Source organism: Vicugna pacos, unplaced genomic scaffold (assembly GCF_048564905.1).
Source record: "Vicugna pacos unplaced genomic scaffold, VicPac4 scaffold_145, whole genome shotgun sequence".
NCBI lineage: Eukaryota > Metazoa > Chordata > Mammalia > Artiodactyla > Camelidae > Vicugna > Vicugna pacos.
In genome coordinates, this window is record NW_027328825.1 from 84,911 (window position 1) to 106,319 (window position 21,409).

General features: G+C 47.2%; 1 protein-coding gene and 1 long non-coding RNA gene across 7 annotated transcripts in view; both read right to left on the minus strand.

Moving 5' to 3' along the window:
* Positions 1-11,148, minus strand: part of LOC140695119 (uncharacterized) — a 92,425-nt gene extending 81,277 nt beyond the window's left edge. Inside the window, exons 1-4 of one of the 6 annotated variants that reach the window (XR_012070818.1) lie at positions 10,872-11,148; positions 3,446-3,605; positions 2,764-2,821; positions 99-367 (exon numbers count right to left, since the gene is read on the minus strand). The gene's annotated coding sequence lies outside the window, so the exon portion shown is untranslated. Of the gene's footprint in view, positions 1-86; positions 368-903; positions 1,163-2,763; positions 3,041-3,445; positions 3,606-9,664; positions 9,765-10,140; positions 10,322-10,871 lie in introns of those variants that run through there. The other 5 variants (XR_012070815.1, XR_012070819.1, XR_012070817.1 and 2 more) reach the window with 5 other exon arrangements.
* A 1-nt stretch (position 11,149) lies between these two features.
* Positions 11,150-20,115, minus strand: LOC140695120 (uncharacterized). Its single transcript, XR_012070822.1, has 10 exons — positions 19,858-20,115; positions 19,622-19,708; positions 19,128-19,287; positions 17,946-18,033; positions 16,087-16,215; positions 15,611-15,743; positions 15,170-15,223; positions 14,699-14,893; positions 12,821-12,930; positions 11,150-11,424 (listed from the first exon to the last, which is right to left on the minus strand). It is a non-coding gene; the product is annotated as an uncharacterized lncRNA (long non-coding RNA).
* Between the last annotated feature and the right edge of the window lie 1,294 nt (positions 20,116-21,409).

A 21,409-nucleotide genomic window follows, 5' to 3' on the forward strand; every position in this document is an offset into this window, starting at 1 on the left:
ACACACGCTGACTGGCGCCCTGGGGGGCTGTGACACGCCGACCGCCCTCCCGCAGCCGCCTCACCCCTTTCCCGATATCCCCTCACCTTGCACTTCCACAGCCAGAGGCCCCGGCCCCAGGCAGTAGCCAAAGGCCTACAGGGCGACAGAGCTGAGAAGCCATTGGGGCCGATCCCCGGCTCGGAGCTGGAGCTTCCAACCCGCGGTCCAGCTGGCAGCAACTGCGCATGCGCAGGAGGGCCAGCGATCCGCTCTGGGTCCTGAGAGAGAAGGGGAACCGAGGGAGGGAGAATAGGGGAGGAGGAGGGGAGGCGGGGAAAAGTGGAGGGAGACACATGGACAGGAGGAGCAGAGGGAAGGCAGTTATCTGGAATTGGGAGGGGAGTAACAGAGATGGGGAGAAAGCGTTTTACCTCTTGTGGCACCCCGAAGGAGGCAGCAGTCCTGCCTATACACCCTTCTCTTACCCGTCATTGCCCACAGCTCATATTTTACGTCCCTGGCCCAGCCCTCCAGCTAAGGTCTCTGCAGAAACCCTACGGGTATCATACCCGTTGCCCCCACAAGGAGCTAGGTTTACTGTTGCTCAGGGAACCAAGCACCCGCAGGTGTTGTTTCTCAGAACTACCTTGGGAAGAGTACATATTCCCCTTTTACACGCTGGGAAACAGGCAGGCACGATCTCTGCCTTAGCTCCACTGTCCCAAATGTTGGGCTGGCAGGGAGCGGGAGGTAAAATGTCAGAGCCCCAGAAGGAGCAGACTGCCTGAGTGTTGGTGTAGAGTCCCCATCCCTCCTGGGTAAACCACACCCCAACCTCGGGGAATAATCAAGGGCTCACCGTAGGCCCCTGTGTGTGGGAGAGCTGCCCTCAGTCCCAGTGTCCAACTTGCTAGGTAGGTAGAAGTGTTATTGAGTCCAAATTCATTCTCCTCAGTGCAGGACAGGCCAGTAAGTTGGGAGACCAAGTGTTGGGGCATGGAATAGCAAGTTTCTGTAGACCTAGATGGCAAACTAATGTCCTGGAAAACCATCTCCCCAAGTCAGAATTCAGGCTGCTTTCCTATGTGCTTGGTTTTTGCAAACTTCTTGGTGTAGGAATTCCTTCTTGTTAGAATCCTTTGTTCTTGCAGCTATCTCCCTGGGTCAGATCCCTGTAAACCTCCAACAAAACAAACGTTATTTTCTATTCTGCAACGTGTTATCTTTATATGATTGGAAAAGTGTTAAATACCCTTAAAGGTCAGAGCCTTCAGAATAGGCTCTCCTGTATATTTTAGGCTCTAGGCAACATTGTTTTACAAGCAAGAAGAAGCCTAGGAGACAGAGCACAGGGTTAAAGTCAAAGGAACAGATCTAATATGGAGTCAGATTTCTTCTTTTCTATTACTGTGGCAGAAGCCACTTGAGGATTTAAATCCCTTAAAGTTAAAAATAAGTAAAACTTTAAAGGAATTTACATACATTGGTGGGAACTTGCATAGCATATCTGGAAAAGCACACAAAGGATTGTAAACATTGGCATCTCCAGGGAGGCATGTAAGAACAGAGGATGAGGGAAAACTTCTTTCACTTGAGTATTTTTTGCTCTGTTTGAATTTTTTTAACCATATGCATATATTTCTTTTTCAGTTAAAATAAATGTGTAATGGAGCAAAGGAGTAACTAGCTCAGCAAATACAGCAGCCATAGACTCACTGAGTCATCATTTTCGATTTAAGCCAGGAAGCATTGATTGTCTCTCTCCTATGTGCCCAGTGCTGTTTTAAAACTCTTTTATATATTTTTTTAATAAAATAATAACATGCTATCCCTCACCCCTGCTCAGGGCTGGTGGGAAACCAACTGAGTTTTTATTGAGTTGTTTTCCAAGGAGTAGAGATGAGTTATAAACAGAACACAACTTCAGGGCAAAACAGGCGGACTGGTTTTCCAGCAGGCCAGATAGCGATGACGGGTTTTCAATAGAGGCGCACAGAGGCTGAGAGAGAAAGCCTCCAGGACCCTACAGAAAGCTGCCCACAGTGCCTTCTCCATGGCACTACTGAAATAGGAAAGAACAAATCTGACTCCATATTAGATCTGTTCCTTTGACTTTAAACCTGTGCCCTGTTTCCTAGGCTTAGTCTTGCTGTTTCTGCACCTTTTGTGAAACAATGTTGCCTAGATCCTGAAATATACAGGAGACCCTATTCTCAAGGCTCTGACTTTGAAGGATATTATCACTTTTCCATTCGTATAAAGATAACAAGATACAGAATAGAAAATAACATTTGCTTGTTGGAGGTTTACACGGATCTGACCCAGGTGAAGAGCTGCAAGAACAAAGGATTCTAACAACAAAGAATTCATACACCAAGTTTGCAACAACCAAGCATTCCCGCTTCCCCTTTTTAATATAAGAAGAGCCTGAATTCTGACTTGGGATGATGGTTCTCCAGGACATTGGTCTACCATCTTCTCCGCTGGCTTTACAAATTAAAGCCGCTATTTCTTGCCCCAAATCCTTGTCTCCTGATGTGTTGGCCTATAATGCACGAGTAGAACAAGCGTGGACTCGGAAACACAAACATACATTGAAAGTACGCATTTGGTATATTAAATGACCTGCTTCCACTCGTATTCCTGAGGTTTTCTTCTCTTGACCACTCCTACTATATTTATGAAAAACCTGTCATGTGGACACATTTCCTTCTCTAGCCACTACCCTTCCATGTAAAAACTGATGCCAAGAAGGCAATGGAAGTTGCTAGAAGGTATTACCTGGCCAAAAAAGAGCAGAAGTGGGTTCTGGCTGATGTTCAGGAGCAGGCCGGGGCACCTGACAAGATGTCATAAGTACGGATAGACAGCTGGGCACCAAAGGAGAAGCTTCTAAACTTCCATGAGGGAATTGTTGGATAGGAAGGAACAGTCCCAGACTATAGCTCTGATCCCACCACGAGCTTCCTGGGCAAGGCTGGGCAAGTCATTTAAATTCTCTAGACCCTTGCTGTCCAACACGGGAGCCACCAGCCACATGCAGGTTTATGATGTTATTCTGTAGCCAGACAGAATTATAAATAAACACTTTATTGCAAAGGGTCAGCAGGTATAATATTTAAAAACATTATTGGTTATCTTGCCCTAACAAGTTATTTTTGTATGTCTAGCTTTCTGTGGGTTGTAATGCCTGCAACTAATGTTTCCCTTACAGTGAGGTATTTTGAAATTATAAGTTACTGGACACAGTACACTCATATCACAGTTGAAAAAAAAACTGATCTAAATAAGCAAGGTGATCTGACTTAGTAGTTATGAGCAGGGGCTCTGGGGCCAGCCTGCATAAGTATTAATTCTCACTCTCCCTCCAGGGAGTTCTGTGTGAATCTTGGACAAATTATTGTTGCTGTTGTTGTTGTTGTTGTCATTGTCATTGTTATTATTTGTGCCTCTTTTTCCTTACCTTTTAAATAGCGAGGAAAATGTAGACTCTATCCCCTACAGTGTTGGCAGGATTAAATGAGTAAACGTCTGTGCTGCCCACTTCCCTGGGTTTCAGCATTCTCCAGGCAATCAGTGCCAAACGCAGTGGCATTCTCCACTGTCTTCGTCAGTCTGGGATTCTGTAACAAATTACCGTGTGTCGGGTGGCTTAAACAACCAGCATATTCCTTATGGTTTGGAGGCTGAGGCTTTCAAGGTCAATGTATCTGGGAGAGGATTGCCAGCTCGAAGATGGCTGTCTTCCCACTATCTTCATGGCCCAGAGAGGAGAGAGAAGCAAGCACTTTGGGGCCCTGTATAAGAACACTAATACCATTCATGAGGGCAATACTCTCATGACCTCATTTTATCCTACTAATCACCTCCCAAAGGCCCCGCATCCTTATATCATCAACCTGGGAGATGAGGTTTCGACATATGGATTTTGAGGGGATGCATTCAGTCCACACATCGGCTAACTCTCCCAAACATGCAGTCATCAAACCTGTAGCTAATTTCAAAATAATGTTTATATCTCTCTGCCCATTTCCATTCCTACATCTACTAACACTGAAGCCCTGCTACATTTTATTTCTTATTTTCCTTGTAGAGGTTTAATTGATTCCTCTAACTCCAAGGATTCGCTCACTCCAGTCTGCTTGACAGCCCTGCCAGGTAGGACTTCCTTAAAACACCTTCCCACTTCACCTGGTTGTTTTTTAGGTGTAAATGTCAGAATTCTCTCCACACCCCATCCTAGACCTTTAATCCCTTACACTACCGCTCACTATGTTATTTTCCTATTACCACTGTAACAAATTCCATTAAGCTTAATAGCTTAAACCAGCACAGACTTATCAGCTTATGGCTGTGGATGTCAGAGATCCAACACAGTTCTCATTGGGATAAATTCAAGATACCAGCAGGGTTCCTTCCTTCTAGAGGGTCTAGAAGAGAATGTTTCCTTTTTTTTTTTTCCAGTTTACAGAGGTCACCCACCTTCCTTAGCTTGTGCCCCTCAACTTCCTCCATTTTCATGGTCAGCAGCCTTTCTGAACATTGCTCCATCGCTACACCTCCCTCTGATTTTAAACTCAGCTGGGAAATATCCTCCAATTTAAGGACCCCTGTGATTACATTCAGCCCACCTGGACAATCCAGACTACTCACCCTATTGTCTCATCTCAGGATCCCCTTGTCCCATCCCACTCAGGCAGTATGTATGTGGCTGTGACATTCACCTTGTGTAACATTTCCTCATGAGCAATTTATGGTTCCAGGCACTTATAAGTGACTTTTTGTTTTTCTTCCTTATCCTTTCTACATTCAGTTTGTCTGGTGAGATTATATGAATCCTTTTTATTTGTGCCCCTGCACTAATCTATAATAATGTATCATGGGTTTAAAGGCTAACTAATAGACAATTTAGGAGACAGAAATCCTCTAAGATTTTTAATCCTAAAATATCTGTCATCCCTTTTGCCATGTACAGTAACATGTCACAGGTGGCTACCCTGTGGCCGGGGAGGGACATGATTCTGCCATCACACTCCCCTCATTCTTACCAATGTGCTGATCAACTAACCAAGGATCTATGCTCTCCAACTCACTCACTTCCTCCTCCTTTGCATTGACTATCCTGTTCCCACCGCTTCCTTCATTCACCACATCAGGATTTCATGACCACATTCTCCCCTAAATGAAATGGGTATCTTGCATCTAATGCCTGACAGCTGTTCTTATTGTACATGCACACACTGACCTACACATAATCCCGTCCATCTCTTTATTTTCCTAGAATCTTCCAGAAGAATCAGTTCCATGATGATAATGATGATACTGACAATGATGACAGGGGCCTCTCAAGGATTCTGATAAAGAGGGAATCGATAAAGGGAGGGAATCATTGCAAAATTGCCCCAGAAACAGGCTTAAAGGTAAATAACTCTTATAGTGTTTAATGAAATTGACTAATATTTAACTATTTTTAAGACTTTATATCACTGAATTTAAAATTTTAACGGGAATTTTCATTCACCACTAACCAAGATTCAACTCTGGGACCAAAATCTAAGGATTTCTGTCTTCTAAAAAAGTGTCCACTAGCCTTTTAAACACGTGATCCTTTTAAAAAGTTTAGTGCTGGGCTGAAAATAAGCAGGATTCATATAATCTCACGAGACACAGTGAATGTGGAAAGACTAAGAAATAAAAATAAAAAGCCATTCATAACGTCTTGAACTTTACGTTGCTCACAGGGGAAAATGTTTGCCAATGTGTGTGTCACATCAACATGACGACTGAGTGGGATGGGGAAGCTGATCTTCCTCATCAGTCATTTATGCTGATTTGTTAGATGCCAAAACAGTTTCCTCATTGAAATTGCTTCTAACAAGTATGGAAGAATTTAGGTTCTACCAAAAGCAGGCTGAACATTTTCCCCTGCTTTCAGGTCTCTGGACTGAATGTCCCCACAAGAAGGACATGATTATGTTTCATAGGGAAGTCTTCCTGAGAAGCAACAGGCTTTTCTAGGGCAGAACTGCAGGGCCCCCCATGGAGGGCTGGAGGAGGTCTAGAGGGGACACTGGAAAAATAGCAGGAGTGAATTCAGATACTGCTGCTCAGGTCGCCAAAGACAGCATTGCTATCTCTAAGGATATGACATTCTCCCAAATTTTCCATGAGTGAAGGAGCCTGTGAACACTAAGCAGGTTGTTAAGACACAGCAGCACATAATTTGCGTGACAACACAATTAGAGTATGATTTGATATTTGCAAAATAACTAGCCCATTGTTCTTTGAAACTGCAGCAGTAGCAATAGAAATAAAAAAGACTGAGCCGTCTTGGAGACAACAATCAATAAACAATTCTAAATCTGCAGAATTCCTTGACAATATTCAAGCAATGAGCTAGATGTGTGCTGCAGATACCTCTTACTGCAGGGCTCACTCCTGCAAAGCATAGAACTAGTTTCTCAGCACACAGAGGGAACCAAGTCAAGAGTCCTAATCTTTTGAGATTTACTAAATGGCTGGAAAGATCAGACAAGTACATACAGGCAAATATGATTAAATGGAATCAAATAATATCAAATGTGATTTGAGCACAGACGAAAGGGAAATTCCTTTCACCTGGGATCTAGAGAGACTTCTTCAGAAAATGTGGCTCTGGAGACGGCCAAAGACATGGGTGGAATTTTGGCAGAACAGGATGTAAGGAATTTAAAAACTTATTCTATAATTCATATAAAAATTCAAAGGATCCCAAAAATCCAAAACAACTTTGAACAAGAAAAACAATGTTGGAAGACTTGCACTATCTGATTTTCAAACTTTTTTTTTATAAAGCTACAGTAATCAGAAATTAGGGTGTTGGTGTAAAACAGGAAAATAGAATAATGGAACACAATAGAATGTTCAGAACTAAACCAAGACTTATACAGACAATTGATTCTCAAAAAGGATGCTGTGGAGAAAGGATCTTTTCAGCATGTAGTGCTGGAACAATTAGATAGTGATACGCAAAAAAAAAATGAACTTTGATTCACACCTCACAAAATATACAAAATTTACCTCAAAATGGATCATAGATCTTAATAGGAAATCTAAAACTAAAAAACAGCTAGGAGAACAAGCATAGGCTTAAGCTTTATGGCCTTGGGTTTGGCAAATTTTTCTTTGCTATGACACCAAAAGTATCATCTATTTTAAAAAGAAACTGATAGAGTGAACTTTATGAACATGAAGACTCTTCAATGCTCTTCTAAACACTGCTAAGCAAATGAAAAGACAAGCCATAGACAGAAGCTATTTGCAGATCATATATCTGATAATGGTCTCTCTTTGTATCTGATCCAGAATAAAGAGGTCTCAAAATTCAATAATAATTCAAACACCTGAATGAATGAGGCCAGAAAACACACTTCAGTAAAGATATCCAGATGGATAATAAGCATATGAAAAGATGCTGATTAAAGGTGTCATTAATGATTAGAGAAATACTTTTAAAAACCACAGTGAGATACTAGTTCACATACATACTAGAATGAATACAGTTAGAAAGACTGACCTTACAAGGTGCTGGCAAGGAAGTAGAGCAACCAGAACTGATACACACCACGAGGAATTTACAATAGTACAACCATTTTGGAAAAGTCTTTAACAGATTCTTTTAAAAAGGTAAACACCTATGTACCATATAATCCAGACATTCCTCATCTGGTGCTTTAGAAAGGAAAAGCATATGTCCATACAAAGACTTATAACCAAATATTCACTGCTATTTTATTTATAATAGCACAAGTTGTAAATAACCCATGCATCCATCAAGAAGTAAATGCAGAAAGAAATGATGGTCTATACAAACACTGCTCACAATAAACTCTTCAGTAAAAACTCAGCACTAAACAATACTCTACTATAAGACAAATAAGCTATTAATACAGCAACACAGATGATTCTCAAAATAATTACACTGAATGAAAGAAGTCAGACAACATAGAGTAGATACTGCATGAATCCATTCATATAAGGATCTTGAAAATGCAAACCAATATGTTGTGATAGAAAGCAGATCAATGGTTCCCAGGGGAAGAGACAGGGAGGGAGGGAGGGACAAAAAAAGTCAGGAGAGAAGCTTTGTGGGTGATGGGTATGTTCACTGTCTTGAGTGTGGTCATGGTTCCTTGGGGATATTCTTACGTCAAAACATATTAAGCTGTACACTTTAAACGTGTGAAAATTATTTTGCCAAGTATACCTCAAAGCTGTTTTAAGAAAAAAGGCACTTTAGTCCTGATCCACCTCAGCGCCTGATTGGAGTGACATGATCAGTCCCTCACACTGTCTGCCTAACGGGAAGGTAGAAAAGCTCTCACAGAAGATAACATGGATTTTTCATTTGCAATGTCTGCCATGTAATAAAGAATTTCTAGACATGCAACATGTCCAGACTATATGACAGATAACATGAGAATAAGGAGCATTAGACAAAGGATGCAAACCCCAGGTGATGTAGGCATCAGAGTTACCAATAAAGGCTATAAAATACTTTTAATATATTCAAGAAAATAAGGAAATGATGGGAGAATAGATAACAGGGTAGAGACTTTCACCAGAGAAATATACTGGAATGTATTTTTAGGAAAAATCAAACTGATACTCTAGAACTGAAGCTTTCAGCTCTGGAAACAGGTAAACAGAGCTAATTAGGATCCCTTTTAAGTAAAACTTTCAGTAATTCTGGGTAAAATATAACAACAAAGTAACACAGAGCTAACTATGGAAAGAGAAGTTCCCTGATGACAATACAAAGAGGACACTTAAAGCCCAGAGTGGTCATCTTGTGAGCTGATGCCACCGCACCCTGGAGGGAAGGGGTTTTCATCTGCACATAAATAAGGATACAATGTCCATGTAGGAAAAAGGGTCCATACCAGATGTAGAAGACTCTTCCTCTATATCTATATAGTCAGAGACAGAGATGTAAAGTGGCAGCAGAGGTCACAGTGACACAGGGCCCTGGGCCAAGGAGTGTGAGCACCTCTGCAAGCTGGGAAAGGTAGGATGATGAATCCCTCCCAAGAGCCTAGGTGTGGAACTTAGCCTTGGCCACTCCTTGGTTTTAGCCCACTGACATTGACTTTGCACTACTGCACCCTAGAACAGTGAGAAGATGAATGTGTATTGCTTTAAGCCACTGAGTCTGTGGTCCTTTGTTACAACAGCAATAGGAAAGGAACTCAGGAACCAATATGAACTTGAACCACAGGCTGCCTTCTGTGCTGGCAGGGAGTCCTTTGTCTCTGATCCTGGGGGAGTGTCCTGTCCTCTGGCAGCATCCACAAACTACCTCATGCTAACTTGGCAGTTTGCAGAGGGTTAAATCTTATCCCTGCACAGTTCTTGATATTTAGTTAATAAAAATGATGGTGTCATCATGGGTATTTTTCCATCTTTTAAATACCCTTCAGTCTTCTAATAAAGCTACTTCTAATTAAGAGACCATGTAAATAGTTTTCAATCTTCATAATAAATAACTGTGGTTTTATCTGGTTACTTAAATTATGAATAATAATGTTCACATTTGTAAAAGTTATTAAAATCAACATTGTTTAATGAAAATATCATTTCTTTTCACATGAACATGTATTAACTACAAGAAATGTTCCATGCTTTCTTCTACGATTTACTGTTAGAGCCTTAAAGAATAATATTTTCCTCAAAAGATATTACGGCAAAGGGATTTCTTTTGGTGGAACTGTTCCGGCATCAAATCTGGTGCATGTCTCAGGCCACTGGCAACATAGAGATGATAGAAATTAGGAGGCATTATAAACACAGAATCATTTTTAAAGGAATTAAAAAAACTGGATGTGTGTAAACAAAGAATCAGGGAATATTCTGGTGAAATAAATGTATTTTTCAGCTTAAGCAAGACATGGGGTGAATAAATCTGAAATGAAAAAACCACCCAGAGATTAGCAGCGAGTCATGCATGCAGTGTGAATGATCAAAACCAAGTTGTTTCCAAACCAGTGTGCAGGCTTGATGCCTTCATGAATCAAATCTGTGTGGCACCAGGCCACCTCGAATACATGTTGATGAGGTATTTATAAGCCCTTCACCATCCCAAATCAAAGCCCACGCACGAGCCACAAGACCATCACCTACACATTTGGAAAACACACAACATGGTGAATAGCACTTTTCTTGTTCAGTAGCCGGTGGCAGCGAACTGTCAGCAGACAGAGATACAGGGACACAGAGGCACCTCCCCTCACTCAGCTGATAAACTTCCGTGCATCCCTGGGGACAGGATTGTCATAAAATGCACCATGGATTGATCCTCCTCCTAGGAAAGGAACCGTAGTGCTGTCATTAGGTTTGAGCAGGGGTGGGTGGAGGATCTCAGAAGAGTTGTTTCAGCACACCAATAGAATTCTTGGCCACCGTGACCACGAAAGACAAGTCCCCTGCCATCCCGGTAGGCACTTGGGCTCCTGACAAAAGCTGGGCTCAGTAAAGGGTTGAGTAGAAGGCACAGACCTGAGGGATGCCCCAGCAATAGGCAGGAGGTAGGGCCTGGTTTATACTGCTCTGGGTGTATCCCAGACTCATCCGAATACGAAATCAGAAATTTGCAAAACAGCAGAGCTGGGGTGGATCATCTACTCCAGACTCCTCACCTTACAGTTAAAAGGGTGGCAACCCTGACAGGCAAAGCAACGTGCTAAAGGCAGAGCGTGGAAGTGGCAGTGCCAGATGAAACGCAGCGTGCAACCCCCGTTCAAGGCCGCTGACTCTGACGACGGGGCCAAGGTTTCCAATGAGGAGAATAAGACAGTGTAAATACTTTGTTCCCCCTAAAACCCCAAATGTTTTTTAAAGGCACAAAAACTCACCTTAACTAGATCTCTTCTGAGGGGGCTCTCTTCTGCTTCTTCGTCTTTCTGTCTCCATTTCCCTCTCTCAGACACAAACACATTCAGTTTTGTGAAAGGGGACTTCCTTCCATACAAAGACAGACTTCACATCTTCAGAAAGATACCTGAGAAAGCACGTTTCTCAATTCAAGTCTTTGTGTGAGTTCTGGGCAACTGGCTTATTTTCTAGAACAATCGGTAGTTACAAAATCAGGAAATCATCTTCCACAAAGGCAGAGTTCTGGTCCGTGTTGATAAAGTTGGGGATGTCACATTTCATGAGTCTGTTCGGCTCCTCCTCTGGCCACCTGCTGCATCTGATGGCTTCCTGGAGCCGAATAACACTGTAAAGGGCTATGGTAGGGATACCAGCTTTGGCCTTGTCCAAGTGGTCCACTTCATTGATGTAGCAGTGAAAGAGGGACCTAGATTCGTCATTGCACTGCCAGAGAACACCTTGGGCAGCAGCGGTCTTCCAAAGTCTGACACAAAGCTGTTGAGTCTAAATCTCTTCTCGGGAGACTCTGCATTGCTACAAAGAAAACCAAAATAAAATATCGTTCACAGTGTAGCTCGGTGACCTGAAGAATCATAGTTTTTGCCATCTACTGAGAGTAAATCCCTGCACAGAGCATGCTGACATGCACTGGAATTGAAAGACATCACTTCTGAACACATAAAATTAAACTCAAGGCAAAAGTCTAAAGTGAGGGCCCATGGACCATCCTAAAAAGACATCGTTCCCTGAGAATCCTCAATATTGGTGCCTCGCACACCAGTGTTTCTCCGTGGGACACTCAGATCTCTTCATCAGGATTCGTTAAAGTGCTTCTTAAAATGCAGAATCCTGGGGTGCACACCCTCAGAGTCTCCAGAGGTAGCGACTGGTAGTCTGTATTTTCATAGCCACCAGGATAACTAAACATGCTCAGGTTTAGCACCGCAGTCTACATCGGGTCACCTGAGCATCGACAATTCTGTCTCACGGGATGGGGGGTGCCATGTGTGTCAGGGTGCTGTCCTACCCATGTGTCTCCCCTGATTCTCAGAACTGACAGTGCTGCCCCATTGGGCACGAAATACCACCGTTTCACAATGCATACGCAGGGCGCCCGACTGAAAAACAATCAGTGATAGGAGAGGGGACAAAACTCAGCTTCCTGTTACCTTGTTTCACTTACTGTGGGACGAGTGATCAATTCAAGGGTAATAAATCAGTGAATGAGTGAATAACATGACTCGCGTTAGTCCCACGAGTGCCTGGAAGAGCAAGCCTGGGCACATTGAGAACCATAACAGCCCATCTACTTAAATGTCATCCTCCACAGATCTATGTAAAGGTTACTTCCACCCAGGCAGTGACTCCAGAAGGGCAAGAATCATGTATGAACACACTCTCAAATCCAGAACAGAACCTGACAACAATTAGGCTCTGGAGTCTGTGTTTAGCGAGTGTGGAATCTCAGTGATTCCAGCTCTTACACCTTGCCTTCCCATCCCACCACACACGATATGGCCCTTATGTCCAGTTCTCCCGGGGCTGGGGCCACAGAACCCATTTATAGGACTGGAAGAATCTGATCATTTAAACCATCCCCCAGATTATCATCAAGAGTCACCTGCATTTCAGGGATCAGTAATCCCAGAAGCTTTGCAGTTCAGGCAGCTGAGGGATTTTTATATCAGCTCTGTCTTCTACTGTGACTGCCTGGGTGACATCAGACAAGGAATTCTGAAAAGCCTGAACTTTTCCTTTCAGGAATAATCTAATTAACAAATCTCGTTGACCACTCAACAAATGTGATGTGAAGATCAATGATTTTACACAGGAGTACAACATTCACTAGGTCGTGGATTTAGAATCAGAGGAAAATCATTTTAGAAAGATTGACAGAATGTAGCTTTAATGCGAATTTAAGTATTCTTACCTTTCAGTAAATCATCTTCCCCTACTTATCACTTCACCCAAGTTTAAAAGATGTCTGAGAACAGGGATGAGTGTGCCAGCAATCTGAGACCCAATAACCTAAAATGTCACCTAGGAAAAAGAGGGGAGTAACACATTTTTAAAAAGCATGGCAAGGATGGCGGGGCCATCCCCAACCCCAGACTAAGAAGCTCTGAGTAATAGCTTTCCTGCCTGCCTGGGGCATCAGCTGATGTGAAAATCCACCCAGAAACCTCACTGTCCAGCAGCTCTTCCATAACACAGGCTACACTTTCTCAGAATTAAGAATTGCGTCCAGTAACCACTTCGCTGAAGAATAAAGACAAAGGAGAACAAGAGAGTTCTGCCCCTCCCAAGGGAGAGCCCAGACCTCGGGCTGCATGCACTGCGCCCACCTCCCTGGAGAAGAATAAACTGGAGAAGGGCGTTCTGCGAAACTGGGGCAGCAAAGGTTGAGATGGGAACAAATTGACCAGCTGGCCAGGGACAGCCCCCTCCGTCGCTGCCTTGGCGGCTGCCTCAGCCCTCTCAGCCCATCCTGCCCACCTCTGGTGGCTAAGCTGTCAGGGAAATTGCTTTGCGATCTGGAGCAACAGAGGCTGCCCACAGGCCAATCTGCGGAAAAGATGGGCGCTAAACCCCCAGCTCCCGAGTGACAGGCTCCATACCCCCGCCAACACCCCGACGCCCCCGCACCCTACCGCAACCCCGGGGAAATATGACCCGAAGAAGTGTGACCTGGGAACGAGGGGCAGCAGAGGCCGCCCCCACGTCAGGCCTGCAGAGAGATTGGAGCTTATCCTCCAGCTCTCCAGGGGCAGCCCCTGTCCTCTCCACCTCCTGATCTCACCGCGCCCACCTTCCAGGAGCAATCAGACCAGGTGTGGGGTGTCAGGCGAATCTTGCGCCAGAGAGGACGTCCCCAGGCCAGGTCAGGGGAGAGGAGAAGAAGTGGCCCCATTAGGCGGGGCAGCCGGCCGTCGCAACTGCCTCTGCCCCTTGACCGCATCGGGCCCGTCTCCCAGGAGCAAGCTGACCTGGAGACGGGCATCCGGCTTCTTGGGCAGCAGAGGACGCCCCCAGGATTGGTCACGGGGAAGAGGAGAGCAAATTGACAGGCTCCGCGCTGCAGGTCTTCTACCCCCGCCATCGCCACCCCCGCACCTTAAAGGCACCGCCCAGGGCGCCCCTCCCCCAGCAGGCTGAGTGGGACAGGTGCGTCTGGTGACCTGGGGCAGGAGAGGCCACTCCCACACCAGGCCATCGGGGAGACGGGAGCCAATCCACCAGCTCCCCAAGGCAGCCCCTACCCCCGCAGCAGCCACCACTCTTGCCCATGACCTCACAGTGGCCTCCTCTAGGGAGCAGGCTGACCTGGAGATGGACGTCCGACGAACTTGGGACAACAGGGACCGCCCCCAGGGCAAACCATGGGGGGAAGTGGGAGCAAATGGACAAGTTCCATGGGAAAACCTGCCGCTGCTGCCACCACCCCCAAAGTACCAAGTCCAACTCCCGGGGTCAGGCCGACTAGGATACACGCGTCTCATAACACAGGGCAACAGCGACCGCCCCCAGGACAAGACGCGGGGAAGATGGGAGCAAATGGTCCGCTCCCCCGCTGCAGGCCCCCGACCACCGCCACCCCTGCACCCTGACTACCCTGCCTCCCGCCCCCAGCAGGCAAAGTGGGACAGGGGTGTCCCGGGACCTGGAGCAGCAGAGGCCGCCTTCAGGCCACGCGGTGCAGACATGGAGCTAATCCACAGTCTCCTCCGGGGCAGCCTCCCTATGCCTGCAGCCACCACCTTACCAGCCCCCTGACCGCACCACACCCATCTCCCAGGAGCAAGCTCACCTGGAGTCGGACCTGAGGCAAATCTCCGGCGGCAGACGTCGCCCCCAAGCCAGGCCGTGGGGGAGAGAAGAAATGGAGCAACTCCCTGGAACACATCCCCTGCCCCTGCCGCCTCCGCCGCCGCCTCCCAGGAGCAAGATCATCTGGAGACCCGCGTCCCGCCTCTAGGGCAGCAGAAGCCGCCCCTGGCTCCGCCTCTGGGGAGAGCGGAGCGAATTGATCGGCTCCCCCGCGGCAGCCTCCCTCCCCCCGTGGGTCCCGCACCTTAACGGCCCCGCCCCCACTCCGCACTCAGCAAGCTGAGTGGGACAGGAGTGTCCGGCGACCTGGGGAAGAAGAGGCCGCTCCCAGGCCCAGCAGCCGGGACAAGGCAGCTATTCCACCCGTTCACCAGGGGTAGACCCGCTCCGCCCCTCTGCCGCTGCCACTGCCTTCTGACCTAACCGCCCCACCTACCAGGAGCAAGCTTACCTGGAGTGCAACATCTGGCGAATCTCCGGCGGCCAAGCCCCACCCCAGGCCAGGCTGCAGGGAAGAGAAGAAATCGATCGGCTTGCCCGGGCAGCCTCCCAACCGCCACCGCCGCCGCCGCAGCCCAAAAGCATTGCAATAGCCTACCGGGGTCAGGCTGACTGCAAGGATGTGCACTTGCCTTCTTATCCTGGCCAGGTCCCTGAGCACCTCCCTGCATCCCTACACTCCCTGCACCTCTGCACCCCTGCTACTCTCTGCAATTCTGCATCCCTCCACCCCCACATCCCCTGAAATGCCTGCGCCCTCCACAGCCCCTGCACCCCTGTCACCAGTTACACTTTTGCACTGCTTACACTCCTGCACCCCTGCATGTCCCACACACCACCTCTTGGGCCTTTGGCAGAGTCTCTGCTGTTAGACCAATGCACAGTGACTCACTCTTTGCCAGTATATGATGCATCAGTGGACGTCAGGGGTTGCCTGCAGGAAGGTACATGTTCCCGGTCACTAGCCTGGGCCACTAGGGTGATCTCTGTGAGGTCACCCAGGACGGGTTCAGAGATGCTGTTCTCTGGGAAGAGAGGAGTTGAAACCGGTCTTGAGGGCAGAGCTGTGCTCACCAGGCCGTCCACGCTTCATGTTTTACACAGGGCTTCGGAGAAGTGAAATGGATCCGGCCAAGTAATACCGGCCTGCTGTGAGCCCACCTCAGTCCTGGGCTCTGAGTCAGACCGACTGGCTCCCTCAATCAGGGCCCAGTTTGGGCACCTGAATGGTCCCTTTGAGGCATCCCAACAGTTCTCAGGATGAAGTCTGGCTGCTTCCACCCCATGGCCCTCCCTCCTACTGTGCTGGCCTCAGGAAGGTTCCTTATATGGGGAAGAAGGCAGCCCACACCCTACCCCACCCCTCACCTTTCTCTAACCCAGGCTGGTGCTCTCTCTGCCCCTCAGAGTCTGGGAAGCCATCCCTCTTCAGTTATGTCCCTTCTGAGATGGACTTGCTTCCACTCAATTCTAGGCGAGGATGCACCATGGAATGCACTGGGTAAGAGAACCAAAATAAATAATTTCTTCTGTGAGGTTGTCTGTTTATCTACTGGGGCTGGGCTGTGTGTAGTTTGCTACAGCTATTGGTGTGAGAGGCTAAAACAGCCTGTGTGTCCTTGTTTTCATCTCCCCGCTGTCTTTGGGTTTTCCCTAGACACTCCTGAGACATTTACTTCTGTTAGTATTATTCCTGTTATTACACACGGGCCCTACTGACATGGAGGTAAGGTGTTGGGGGAGCGGGACAGAGCAGGGCATCTGCAGTCCTGTGATTAGTTCTCATTGAGCCTGTGCCCTGAGCTGTGACCTCCACAAGTGTGTCTCTTTCCCCCCACCCCAATTTGGGTGACACAGAAGGGATTTCCCTTCTCCCAGGTTGGTTAGGCTCTGGTAAAATAATTTCTCATTAAAAAAACAAACAAAAAACAACTTCCCCCAATGAAACAGAATGTTCTGGGTGTATTTCAATACAGTTATTTTCTCCTCTCCAGGCAGGAAGCATGAGGAGTTATCCTCTGACCTTCATTCTGAGAACAGGACACGGTCCTGGATGTAAAATACATGAAAAAGAGCATGGGGCCCCTCTGACTGGCCCCCTGGAGTTGTCACACTCTGATTTCCCCACACTGAGCCTCCTGCTGGCCTCAGGGACCTGTTAAATCTGCCTGCCCCCAGGGTTCTTACAAAAGCAGGTTCTGCCTTGGGAGCTGTGACTCTCCAAGCCTGCCCGCTGTTCCCTTTGCAACCTCTCTGGGTTGGAAGCAGCTTTCCCCCTCAGTCTTCTGGGATCTAAGAAGAGCAGTGGGTTTGCAGCTCCCTCAGATTTGGTGTTATTTTCAGGACAGGAGGAAGAACTTCTGAGCTCCACACGAGCTGGACCAGAGGCTGGAATCCTCCCTTCCTCTGCCACCGTGCAATCAGTGGCTGTGGTTCTAGCCGAGTTTCTGAAGATGTGGACTTAAACACACATATCCCAGCCCTCACAGGAGCACACAGTCCCATAAATCCCCCTAGTTTCCACTGGTAACTATGGAGCCGATGGGGACACGGGTTTCGGGACCACAGAGGCCTGACTGCACGACTTGCTCCGTGGCCTATTTACGTGGTTGCTCCGGGCCTTGTCTGAAGTGGCTTGTTTACCACACCTGGTACGTGGGAAACACAAAATAAGTACTAGAACCTTCACTTTTTCTCCCTCCAGGGCCTTCAAACGTAGAAAGTAATAAGTGAACTCAGACAGCCTAGTCACCACAATGAGGTCCGTCCAGCCTGGCTCTCCTGAGTGACGGGCACTGACTTGCACCTTAACTCGGAACAGTAGGGGAACTGCCTTCCTCTAACTGGGCCTCTCCCCACACCAGGCACGCCCGCAGCTCAGACGGGGCCAGCTCCCCAACTGAGGTGTGTGCTGGTGGCTTCAGTGTGACCTGGCCCTGCCGGGACATGAACCTGCAGTGAGTGAGGTGGAGGGTCGGGTGGAGGGGGGTCCCTTCTGGGGTGGCAGGGGGCCCGGTAGCACCCCTCCCAGCCTGGTGCCTGGGGCTCCCTAACACCTCCTACAGCTCCTGGGTTGGCTCCGGTCCTGGCCACTCCACACACCCTCCCAGTATCTTTTCATTATGTCCCTTTTCTGCTTTTATCAGCGAGAAGTGGCTTCTGTTGCTTGTTCAGTGAAACAGTACATCGGGAAACCAGACTACTTCTAACATCAGTAAAATACCAACCTCGGTCAGCTCGCCGGGCAGACCGTGCAGCACAAAGGCCTGAACAGGGCTGTGCGAACGGCTTACGTGAAGGGTCCTCAGCATCTGTCTTCAGAGATACAGAAGCTGATGGTTCAGGTAAAACCTCAGGGTGGGATTGAGGAATCCAAAGCTGGTTGGTTTCAAAGGCTAACTGGTCAGACCAGACCCCTGAGCTGTGGTCAGAAGCCTGGCTCAACGTCACGCAGACTCAGCGCCCTAAGTGCCGGGTGGGGCCGGTGCTGTTCCCTTTGCAGGCTCTCGTTGGGGATTCACTGTAGCCCCTTAAATACAGCAGAAATTCCAACCCCATTAGCCCCCACCCTGAGTGTTCCATGACACAAATCCCGGGAGGGTTTAATTTTCATCTTTGTTTAGGAGGATGAAGGTGGTTCAAGAGAAGACATAAATTCACACTTAGTGACACAAGGTCACAGCCAGTACTTCCTCCACGGAGAGCTATGTGCTCCCACAGTGGTGGCTGGGGGCTGGGCAGAGACCCTCTGCTGGTCCCAGAGGGACTCGCTCATCTGGCCACAACTCATGGGTTGGACAGAAGATCCAGAGGGTGACAGAGCATCTTTCCTGGGAATTTGGAACTGACACATAGAAATCAAGTTCACTCATCTGGAGTTTGGCGGAGGGGAGGGGCGGTGGTTGGAAATCAAATGAAACCAGAGCATGAGAGAAACTTAGAAGTGAAAGAGCGAGAGACAGAGAGACTGAGCTTGTGAGAGCAAATAGTCAGAAAGAAGGCAAACAATCAGGGGACAGAAGAATTCCAGCTCCTGACTGTGTAGTCTGTCCCAGCCCATCAATGACCCCGCGAGATGTTTAATAACATTCCAGTTTTGCAGATTAGGAAACAGGCTGAAAGAGGTGGGGGCTGGGTTTGGGTGCACAGTTAATTCAATTGCCACTGGACCCCACACTTCCCATTGCCTGAAGGCACCCTAATCCTCACTGGGACCCCTGTGGTCCCCTGACAGCCCAGCACCCTGATCAAAGGGACCCTGCGGGAGTGGGAACCCCTCTTGAGTGTGGAGAGTTCCCTGCCCCGAGATGCCATGCATCAGCAAGCTCCCGCTCACCCCAGGTTAACATCAGCCCAGCTGTACAGTCTCCCAACCCGCTTCCCTCCCTGCCAGGCACCCCCATCCTTACCACCGAGTGTACTGCAGGAATTCAGGCACAGGGATGCCCAAATCAACACGAGCCCATCGGCTATAGAAAAAGCAGACTCCCAGGCCCACCTGGGTTGCGAGGGGACAGAAGGTGTCCTCAACTTTCATGTGTCTAAGACAATCTTCTTCAGCTGGAGGTTCTAGAGAAAAATAAAAGGTCCAAAACATAGTTCGGTGAGGAATTCCTCCAAGGACCTGACTCCAGTGTCTACAACCATGTGTACCTACCCCCGGAATTGGGGTGAAGGTGGATTATTGATCAGCACAACCCCTGGTGGCCCAGCTCCTTGGCTTGGCTGCCCAGAGGGGGCTGGGGGAATGGGTAAGGCCAGGGCACTCAGGAAAAGCACAGAGGACCTGACCTCTCCCTTCTGCACTCGTAAACCCTTCCCCAAATCTCAAGGCATTGGACAGAGATCCGCCACAATAATGAGATGCTCCCATCTCTTCACTCACTCCTGTCGGTTCACTTACATGCTGAGCATCCACTGGGTCCCAGGACAAGACACATAGGATGGCTGATGGGACAGGCTTGGTCCTTCCCCCTGGAACCTGTTCAATCTGATCAAAGAATGATCACTTATAAAGAGTTTCTCAAAATTATACAGAGACCAAAGACCAACTGCAGAGTGAACCAAATTTAAAAATATATATGAAGATCCCCCAGTCTCCCCGCCTAAGGTTAACAGCATAAAGCAAAAAGTTCTTGCCTTTAATCAGCAGGGAAGTTGTCACCCCCTCTCAGGTGGAAAGGAGAGTTATTCTTTGAGCACGTCACAGAAGTGCTCCATCGGATTGGACCAGGGCATCTACATTCATTCAGCAAATGTGTATAAGCTCCTACTACATACGGGAATCTCCTAACTAGACCGTTCCCAAGGCTCTCGGGCTTTATCAGTCAACAAAATAGACATGACTCCCCATCACTGGGGGCTCAGAATTTTAGCAGAGGAAACAGGCAGCATGTTGGGGTAGCAAGAGTTTGGATAAATTTTTAAAAAAGAGTGATATGAGCAAACTCGGGTGATGGCGGTGGGGTGGGAGGCAGGCAGGAGAGAATAAGGCAATCCTGGCAGATCTCACGGAGTAATGAACTTGAAGCAGAATAGATCCGGAGGAAGAAGGAAGAGCCGGAGCCAGAGGCCCCCAGAGTGAGGGGGAGAGTGTGGGCAGAGAGGCAGAGCACGCCGGGTCCTGAGGCCTTTGTGACGACTTTGGCTCCTAATGACATGGTGACCCGTTTAGTGAGTTTTGAGGGGAGGGGTGATGTAGTCCAACTTATGCTTTTGTGTTTGTGTTTTTTGGGGGGAAGTAATTTATTTATTTTAATGAATGTGCTGGTGATTGAACCCAGGATCTCAAGCATGCTAAGCATGCGCCCTACCACTGAGCAACACCCACCACCCCCAATGTATGTTTTTACAGGCTCCCTCTGACTCTGTGTGGATGAGAGATTGTAGGAAAGCAAAGATGGAAACAGAAGGCTATTGGTATCCAGGAAAGGCTGAAGGTGGCTCTTAGGAGGGCGGGGAGCAGAGAGCAGGTATTTAATTAAGACAGAATATCCAGAATTTTCTAACAAGCTGGATTTGCTGTCTGTGAGTGTAAAAGAAAGAGAGAGAAAGGACATGGTTCCAACATCTGGGCCTGGACAATGGGAGGGATGTCCTCTCCGGATGGGAAAGGGGATGGGAAAAGGTGGGGCTGAGCAGGTGGAAAGGGGCTGGTATCAGCTCAGTTCTTCAATGTCATGGTTAAGGGGTGTGTTACATATTGCCACAGAAGTGCCTAATAGGTAGAGGAATCTGTTTTCTTTTTCTTTTTAACATTTAAAAAATATAATTAAACATATTAATTGTATTATGTGAATGATTTGGGAATTTTGTTTCATGCCAAGTTATATGTTATATATAGCCAAATGGAGCATATATCAAAAAGGGGAGAAATGAGGGCTTTCACATAAACTGACTGTCCGTAACGTAGGTAAAATTTCAATAAAACCAGTCTTCAGGGCAAAAACCTCATCTCGGTGTTACATAAAAATAAATGAAAAACGACTATGTTGATGTACCATTATTTCATGTTACATAATAGCCCCAAACTAACAGTGTTTAACTATGAGGCTTGTAGAAATACTATTCGCTTTATTCACATAAATACAGAAGTGCAGAAATGTTCTAAGGTAGAATTAGCATCTTAGTGGAAATAATACATATTTGAGCATTTTACATGATATATATGTACTGATTCAAAATTTGGAAA